Source organism: Chrysoperla carnea (genome assembly GCF_905475395.1).
Source record: "Chrysoperla carnea chromosome X unlocalized genomic scaffold, inChrCarn1.1 SUPER_X_unloc_75, whole genome shotgun sequence".
Classification (NCBI taxonomy): domain Eukaryota; kingdom Metazoa; phylum Arthropoda; class Insecta; order Neuroptera; family Chrysopidae; genus Chrysoperla; species Chrysoperla carnea.
Genome location: NW_025408206.1, coordinates 10,001 through 20,000, shown reverse-complemented (window position 1 = coordinate 20,000; position 10,000 = coordinate 10,001). Strand labels below are relative to the sequence as shown.

Below are 10,000 nucleotides of genomic sequence, written 5' to 3'. Positions count from 1 at the left end.
GAGGTCGTTTCGGCCCCAAGGCCTCTAATCATTCGCTTTACCGGATGAGACTCTTATATAATGAACGCCAGCTATCCTGAGGGAAACTTCGGAGGGAACCAGCTACTAGATGGTTCGATTAGTCTTTCGCCCCTATACCCAGTTCCGACGATCGATTTGCACGTCAGAATCGCTACGGACCTCCATCAGGGTTTCCCCTGACTTCATCCTGACCAGGCATAGTTCACCATCTTTCGGGTCCCAGCGTGTACGCTCTAGGTGCGCCTCTATTATAATATAATCCGAAAACTAAATTATAATAATATAAGACGCCCTAGGAGTGCGATATTTAATACATAATATAAATATATCCTCCTTTTATCATTTATAAAAAAATATAAATAATATTTACTTTCATTGTGCCTTTGGGTTTCATAAAATTTATAAATATTTCGATGAAAAAATATTTTATTCCCAATGACTTGCGTACATGCTAGACTCCTTGGTCCGTGTTTCAAGACGGGTCCTGAAAGTACCCAAAGCTATATCGTCGCTGACAGATAAATTTTTAATAAAAAAAAATGAGCCAGTTCATTATCATACACCTACTGACAGTTAAATAGTATCATATAACGGCATAAAATCCGTATATATAATATGTTTTAATAAAAAAACCTATTTATACTCGTGGTGGATCTGAACGCGTTAATAACGCGACTCAATATCAATTTATAATTAATACCATCAAACAATTAATCAAGAAACATAGGCGTTTAACATACACAAAATATTATCAAAAAATAATATTGTACATTAATCAACGCACCAATGCCTATAGATTAATATTTAATGGGTCGCAACGTCCTACAAGATGAGAAGTGCATACCTCGTTATCATACAATTAACAATATACAGCAGTGCATATATTTTTACTAAAAATAAATTCCTAATAAAAATTTTTGTCACATGCTAGTACAAATTGGTTGATTAACGATAAAAAGTAAATGAATCTCATCTTTCGACCTTTCGGGTTTCTCAGGTTTACCCCTGAACGGTTTTACGTACTCTTTAACTCTCTCTTCAAAGTTCTTTTCAACTTTCCCTCACGGTACTTGTTCGCTATCGGTCTCGTGGTAATATTTAGCCTTAGATGGAGTTTACCACCCACTTAGAGCTGCACTCTCAAGCAACCCGACTCTAAGGAAAGATTCACCTATCATCAATAATAATCACTACGGGCCTGGCACCCTCTATGGGTATATGGCCCCATTCAAGATGGACTTGGATGTATTATATAACAATAGGTTTATATTGAATCTTCCTAAACACTACATTCCCCAAGTGTCTGTTTATCAGCCACGGGGTTCAGTGCTGGGCTTATCCCTGTTCGCTCGCCGCTACTAAGGGAATCCTAGTTAGTTTCTTTTCCTCCGCTTAATAATATGCTTAAATTCAGCGGGTAATCTCACCTACTCTGAGGTCGTAAAAGTTTTTAGAAGTATTAAAACAAAAATTTTTTTTATATATTATGTTTTTGTTATATTTTATAAGTAAACAATTTTCTTAATTATTCATACTCAAATTTTTTTAATATTATTATATAATATTATTTTTATATTTATCTAAAGAGAAGAAAATAAAAAATAAATAATTATATATATTAATTTTTTTCGAGTATATTGAAAATTTTATTACAAATAAAATATTCCATAACAAAATATTAATATATAATATTTTTGTTTATTCTTCTTTATTTAATATTTTAAAAATATATTATTAATATCATTTATTATTAATATTATTATTAACATAAAGTTTTATAATATTATATATAAATGATAAAAAATAATATTGATATATTAATTTAAAAATGTCGACAAATAATAAAAAATATATAAATTTTAAATGCTATTAAAAACATTTTATATTTATTTTTTTCTTATATTTGGCGTAAAACATTCATATATAAATAATTTTACATTTCTTTTATAAAAATTTTATTTATCAATTTAATTAAATATGAAAAAATAAATTTTCTTTTTTAATTATTGATAAATTTCTTTTTCATAAAAAAAATTTTATGTAAAATAATCTTTTATTATATTAATATAATGTATACGACCCTCAGCCAGATGTGGTCCGGGAACAGTATCCAAGGACCGCAATGTGCGTTCGAAATGTCAATGTTCATGTGTCCTGCAGTTCACAAGTTGACGCGCAATTAGCTGCGTTCTTCATCGACCCACGAGCCAAGTGATCCACCGTCCAGGGTAATCTTTTTAAATTTTAAATGTAAGTATTATTATTAATAATAATCTTTATTTTTAATATAAAAAATAAAATTATTAATTTATATATCTTTATAAATTCTTTTAAAATAAAAAAATTTTTCTAGAATATAAATTATATATTTTATTTTAAATATATATATATATAAATTAAAGATATTATGGTATTAATAAATATATACATAACATTTTTGATATTTTTGTTAGTGCTAGCTAGATATAATAATTAATATTTGGTATATTTTATAGAAATGTATTTATTTTTTTTTTATAAATTATTTTCTACATAAAAATATATATAATATTAATATGGTACAAAACAAATGGGTTTGTTTTTTAACATAATAACTTTTAATAAAAAAAAAGAAATATCAAGACAAAACATAAAGAAATTTAAATTTGAAATAAATTTTATTCTTTAAAAAAATTTTATCTTGTGTTTTCTTTATTTTTATTATATAACATAGAAAAATAAAAATATAGATTATATCAATTATAATCTTATTTTATTTTTCTTAATAGAGATTATATACATATAAACAAATAATTTCAATATATTCTATTTTTAATTTCACTTTTTTATAAGAGAAATTATTTATAGATTTTATTAATAATTATTGTTTAATAATAATAATAATATTGAATATAAAAATATTTTATATGTAACAAATATATTATTAATATTTATATAATATTCTCTATATTATATGTATAGATATATTATGTGTATAAAAAAAGTTTGGCGTATTACTTTAATATGATATCATAACCAAAATAAATCTCTTTTAACACATAATTACTATTATATATTTTGAGAAAATTACATATTAATATGTTATTTTGTTAAAAAAAAATATTTCTTATCAATAATATTTTTATTTTTTGGAATATTTAAAAACAATACAAAAAATATAAATAAATATATTTTATATATATCGTTAATGATCCTTCCGCAGGTTCACCTACGGAAACCTTGTTACGACTTTTACTTCCTCTAAATGATCAAGTTTGGTCATCTTCCCAGCAACATCGGCAATATCAGAAATATTGCCGCGTACCAGTCCGAAGACCTCACTAAATCATTCAATCGGTAGTAGCGACGGGCGGTGTGTACAAAGGGCAGGGACGTAATCAACGCGAGCTTATGACTCGCGCTTACTGGGAATTCCTCGTTCATGGGGAACAATTGCAAGCCCCAATCCCTAGCACGAAGGAGGTTCAGCGGGTTACCCGGACCTTTCGGCCTGGGAGGACACGCTGATTCCTTCAGTGTAGCGCGCGTGCGGCCCAGAACATCTAAGGGCATCACAGACCTGTTATTGCTCAATCTCGTGCGGCTAGAATGCCGCCTGTCCCTCTAAGAAGAATTATTTGTACGCCGGCAGTAAAAACCACATCAAAAAACTGCGTACCCATACACCATAACATATGCAACATAAAGCACAATATATACAAAATATAATCTTGATCGTTAAATCTCAAAAATACATGCATATATAAATACAATACATAACACACATGAAAATGAATGAAATGGGAAACAAACAGCCGATGGGCCTTGAGATGCCGGTAAAGTACGTCTATTTAGCAGGCTAGAGTCTCGTTCGTTATCGGAATTAACCAGACAAATCGCTCCACCAACTAAGAACGGCCATGCACCACCACCCACCGAATCAAGAAAGAGCTCTCAATCTGTCAATCCTTCCGGTGTCCGGGCCTGGTAAGGTTTCCCGTGTTGAGTCAAATTAAGCCGCAGGCTCCACTCCTGGTGGTGCCCTTCCGTCAATTCCTTTAAGTTTCAGCTTTGCAACCATACTTCCCCCGGAACCCAAAAGCTTTGGTTTCCCGGAAGCTGCCCGCCGAGTCATCGGAGGAACTTCGGCGGATCGCTAGCTGGCATCGTTTATGGTTAGAACTAGGGCGGTATCTGATCGCCTTCGAACCTCTAACTTTCGTTCTTGATCAATCAAAACATTTTTGGCAAATGCTTTCGCTTCTGTCCGTCTTGCGACGATCCAAGAATTTCACCTCTAACGTCGCAATACGAATGCCCCCATCTGTCCGTATTAATCATTACCTCGGAGTTCCGAAAACCAACAAAATAGAACCGAGGTCCTATTCCATTATTCCATGCACACAATATTCAGGCAAAATTTGAGCCTGCCTTAAGCACTCTAATTTGTTCAAAGTAAACGTACCGGCCCACCTCGACACTCAATTAAGAGCACCGCGACGGGATTGCAATTGGGGGCTGCCACCGCTCTTAACGGTTAAACACTTACGACAAATTACATAATAAAAATATATATAATGCATTAAATAAATAATAACACTAAAATATACTTTATACATAATCTGTACCACCCACCGGTAGGACGTCCCACATAACATGCTAGTTAAACAATGCGAGCATTGAACCAACAGTGTAGGACACAGATTCGACTACGAGCTTTTTAACCGCAACAACTTTAATATACGCTATTGGAGCTGGAATTACCGCGGCTGCTGGCACCAGACTTGCCCTCCAATGGATCCTCGTTAAAGGATTTAAAGTGTACTCATTCCGATTACGGGGCCTCGGATGAGTCCCGTATCGTTATTTTTCGTCACTACCTCCCCGTGCCGGGAGTGGGTAATTTGCGCGCCTGCTGCCTTCCTTGGATGTGGTAGCCGTTTCTCAGGCTCCCTCTCCGGAATCGAACCCTGATTCCCCGTTACCCGTTACAACCATGGTAGGCGCAGAACCTACCATCGACAGTTGATAAGGCAGACATTTGAAAGATGCGTCGCCGGTACGAGACCGTGCGATCAGCTTAAAGTTATTCAGAGTCACCAAATTAAACGATGCAAATTAAAATTTACACCGATTGGTTTTGATCTAATAAAAGCATTCCTTCCATCTCTGGTCGGAACTCTGTTTGCATGTATTAGCTCTAGAATTACCACAGTTATCCAAGTAAATGTGGGTACGATCTAAGGAACCATAACTGATATAATGAGCCTTTCGCGGTTTCACCTTAATTTGGCTTGTACTGAGACATGCATGGCTTAATCTTTGAGACAAGCATATGACTACTGGCAGGATCAACCAGGGAACTATTTGTATTTATAATATTAAATATATAATAATATACATGATATTTTTGTTTTCTTATTATAAGAAAAAAAATTTTCATACAATAATTATTAATATATAATAATATTATTACAATTTCATTTTAAATATCAGATGGTCTCACCCATTACTGATATAAATTTTTTTTTTTTTATATCTCTATTGTTTTAAAATTAATAGAAAAAACATATGAGATATATATATTATTATTAATTTTTTTTTTTTTTAAATATATATTTTATTATGTCATTTATATAATTTTTTTGCTTTTACAAAAAGAAATATATAACATGTTATTCATAATAAATATTATTGAATAAAAAAAAAAAAAAATAATTATGATTTTTGTCAGACCATCACCAAATGGGTCTTAAAATATTTCAAACATTTTCTCATACTCGTCGCTAGATTGAAAGCGTCATTTATTTTTTAATTTTATTTAAAAAGTTAATTTTAAATAAAAAACGTTATAATAACACTTAATATTCTCGCTTGGTATGAGGTGAGTCAATGTAATATTATTTATAAAAATAATTTTTATATAAATATTGTGTGCTCATATGGGAGTGTAAAGTTTAAAACTTATAACCCATGAACTTGCTTTGACAAAAAAATTTATATGTTATTCTATTTATAATCAATAATTTAATAAAAAAAAATTTTTTTTTAAATATTGATATAAAAAGATATACATATAGAGGTTTTTTTACAAAATTCTCATTAATTTTTTTACAAAAATAATAATACAATATTTAATATCAAAATAATCCAAACTGATTACCATCCAGACTATTATCAATATATATAAGATTGTATTATTATTCATTTCAATACATATTTATTAAAACTGAGATAAAATTTCATATATTAATAAATATGCATGTGTAAAAAAAAAAATTTTTATATAATAATTGAAAATGTTTTTGCTATTATTTTGTATACATACATTAAATAATTGATAACAATTTAATACAATGTACACCTAAAAAATAATAACAGCATATACATATTCGAAACATTACTAGCAAAAAAACCAAAATACAATATTAAATATCAAAATAAACCAAACTGATTACCATCCAGAATATTTTGAGTATATATATATATAATTTTGTATATTTTGCGTTCATGTTAATAAAATATATAAATGATACATATTTGAAAAGTGTTATTCTTCTTTCTGTTTTTTCGTAATATCATGGTGTCCATAGACATGCAAAAGCGTCATACCAAGCCATATACATACCTACACCACCTTTGTTGAATGATACACGAACAGTATGAAAATTAAACAACATATTCAATATCATTTTATATTATACTAAAATAAATGTTATTCTATTAAGAAAGTGTATATTTTTAAATTTGGCATTCATTACATAGTCAAAATACAATAATAATATAGATGATACATATACGATAATTGTTATTTTTCTTTCTGTTTTTTCGTGATATCATGGTGTCCATAGAATTGCAACGACGTCATACCAAGCCATATACAACTCTACACCACCTTTGTTGAATGATACACTTAGAGTATGAAAAATAAACAAATTATACTATATCATACTATATCATATATGTAAGACTGTTGAACATAATACCACAAAATACACTATTTCATATAGATATACATTCATTCTTGTCAACATAAAAGTACGTTATAAATGATACATATACAATAAGTTTTATTCCTCTTTCTGTTATTCCGTAATATCATAGTGTCCATAGAATTGCAACGACGTCATACCAAGCCATATACAACTCTACACCACCTTTGTTGAATGATACACGGACAGTATGAAAAATAAACAACCTATTCTATACCATTTAATATCATACTAAAACATGAAACAAATGTTATTCTATTAAAAAGTGTATTATTTTATTATATTTAGTATTCATTACACAGTCAACATACATAAATGATACATATACGATAAGTGTTATTCCTCTATCTGTGCATCCGTAATATCATAGTGTCCATAGAATTGCAACAACGTCATACCAAGCCATATACAACTCTACACCACCTTTGTTGAATGATACACGGACAGTATGAAAAATAAACAACTTATACTATACCATACTATATCATATGTGTGAGACTGCTGAACGTAATACCACTAATACACTGTTATACATAGATATACATTCATCTCATTAACTTACACGCACTATCCATCATATATATTAAAGACATTACACCCGGTGCTTCAAACTCAAAATATGATAATGTTTAAAATGGCTTTAAACATCATAAACTTTACAGAATAATCAAAATTTAAAGAAAAAAATTTTAAAAAAAAAATTTTTTTCAGCTAAAAATTTTTATTTTGGGACCAAAAAAATTTTTTTTTGCTTTTATCATATTTTATTAAATGAAATTTATGCATTATAATAAATTATTCAATAAACATTAATAATTATAATAAATTATTAAAAAATTTTTGGAATTAATGCAAATTTTTAGAAAAAAATGTATATTTTTTTTTTATATACAAATCGTACATGTTATATTGCGACAGGGTACCGGTATAATACATGTGATACATATGTAGATTTTCGAAAAAATTTTTATCCTTTTAAATGGTCCTAAATACTATATAAAGGTAAAATATATAGAATTTTTCGGGATTCATTAAAAAATTTTAGGGAAAAAATTTCATTTTATTTTATATACAAATCGTACATGTTATATTGCGACAGGGTACCGGTATAATACATGTGATACATATGTAGATTTTCGAAAAAATTTTATCCTTTTAAATAGTCCTAAATACTATATAAAGGTGAAATATATAGAATTTTTCGGGATTCATTAAAAAATTTTAGGGAAAAAATTTCATTTTATTTTATATACAAATCGTACATGTTATATTGCGACAGGGTACCGGTATAATACATGTGATACATATGTAGATTTTCGAAAAAAATTTTATCCTTTTAAATAGTCCTAAATACTATATAAAGGTAAAATATATAGAATTTTTCGGGATTCATTAAAAAATTTTAGGGAAAAAATTTCATTTTATTTTATATACAAATCGTACATGTTATATTGCGACAGGGTACCGGTATAATACATGTGATACATATGTAGATTTTCGAAAAAAATTTTATCCTTTTAAATAGTCCTAAATACTATATAAAGGTAAAATATATAGAATTTTTCGGGATTCATTAAAAAATTTTAGGGAAAAAATTTCATTTTATTTTATATACAAATCGTACATGTTATATTGCGACAGGGTACCGGTATAATACATGTGATACATATGTAGATTTTCTAAAAAATTTTTATCCATTTAAATGCTTCTAAATACTGTATAATGCAAATATATATAATAATTTACAGAATTAATACAAAATTTTTATTGTACAAATTCACATTAATAGTTAATTGGTTAAAAAAAAATTTCAATACACAATGGGAATCAGGCTATTTTATTGGAACTTATTTATAATTAATTCATAATATATTTTTCTATATAAATTGATTAATTGATTTTACATTCACCGTGTAAACGTATACACCATTCAAGTAACATAAAAAAAAAAAAAAAAAAAAAAATTATTATTATATTCTAGTAATACATAATAGTTATTCGCTAAAAAATATTTAATAGACAATAAAAATCTGACTATTCTGTTGTGAACTTATAAATTATTGATTCAAAATATATTTCTCTACCTAAATTTATTAATTGTATACACGCCCCCATGTACGTTGTTCAAGTCATATATTATTTTGCATAAGGATTACAAATAAATATTATATAATAAATAAGAGTTAATAAAAATTTAAAATTTATTATCCATTTTAAATTTATCAGCTAAATAAATATTTTTACATTCTTTTAAATTATTACTTTTTATTGTATTAAGAGTATATATCTAGTTTTATTAATCTTAATCCTTTTACAAGCACTAATATTATTTATACATAATATATTTTTATTTTATGTATGGAAAGCATAACTTGCTAAATACATCCTAACAATTTAAAAACTTTTCATTTGATTAATATTATTTACAATAGCTAATATTAATAGAATCTGAATAATCAAAATTATTTCTTTAAATATATGAATTCCGAATGTAAGTGTCCATCATAATACTTCATTAAGTTTATATTTGGCTAGCAACCTGTTATGCATAAATTGCTTTAAAGGTTGCCTACTAAACATATTATAATTATAATTATTAACAATTTTTGTCAATTGCGATTGCATTTTTTAGTATAATCAATGGTAGCGATTATAAGTAAAAACAATTAAAATCATTATAATAATTGTTAGCGATTATAATCAATATTGATAAGATGGAAACAAAAAGTGTTTATTCATAAAAAAAGCTCTTTAATTTATTACATTTAAAAACAAAAATTTTCTAACATAATAAATTAAAGAGCATTTATTATCAATACCATTTCTTACCATAATCGACTAAAAATATTATTATAACTAATAACTTTATTTATAAATAAGCAACCATTTTATTATTAATAGATTTAATAATATTAATTGTAAATTATAATAATAATCATTATTATTAATATTATTATTATGAATAGTTATTATTATTAATATTATTACATTTATTAGTAATAATAGAT

The 10,000-nt window shown here is 27.4% G+C and overlaps 2 non-coding genes across 2 annotated transcripts; both read right to left on the bottom strand.

Annotated features, from left to right (window-relative positions):
- Window positions 1-2,097: 2,097 nt before the first annotated feature.
- LOC123304646 lies at window positions 2,098-2,252 on the bottom strand. The gene has a single exon (XR_006536646.1). It is a non-coding gene; the product is annotated as a 5.8S ribosomal RNA (ribosomal RNA).
- A 954-nt stretch (window positions 2,253-3,206) lies between these two features.
- LOC123304644 lies at window positions 3,207-5,362 on the bottom strand. The gene has a single exon (XR_006536644.1). It is a non-coding gene; the product is annotated as a small subunit ribosomal RNA (ribosomal RNA).
- Window positions 5,363-10,000: the final 4,638 nt, after the last annotated feature.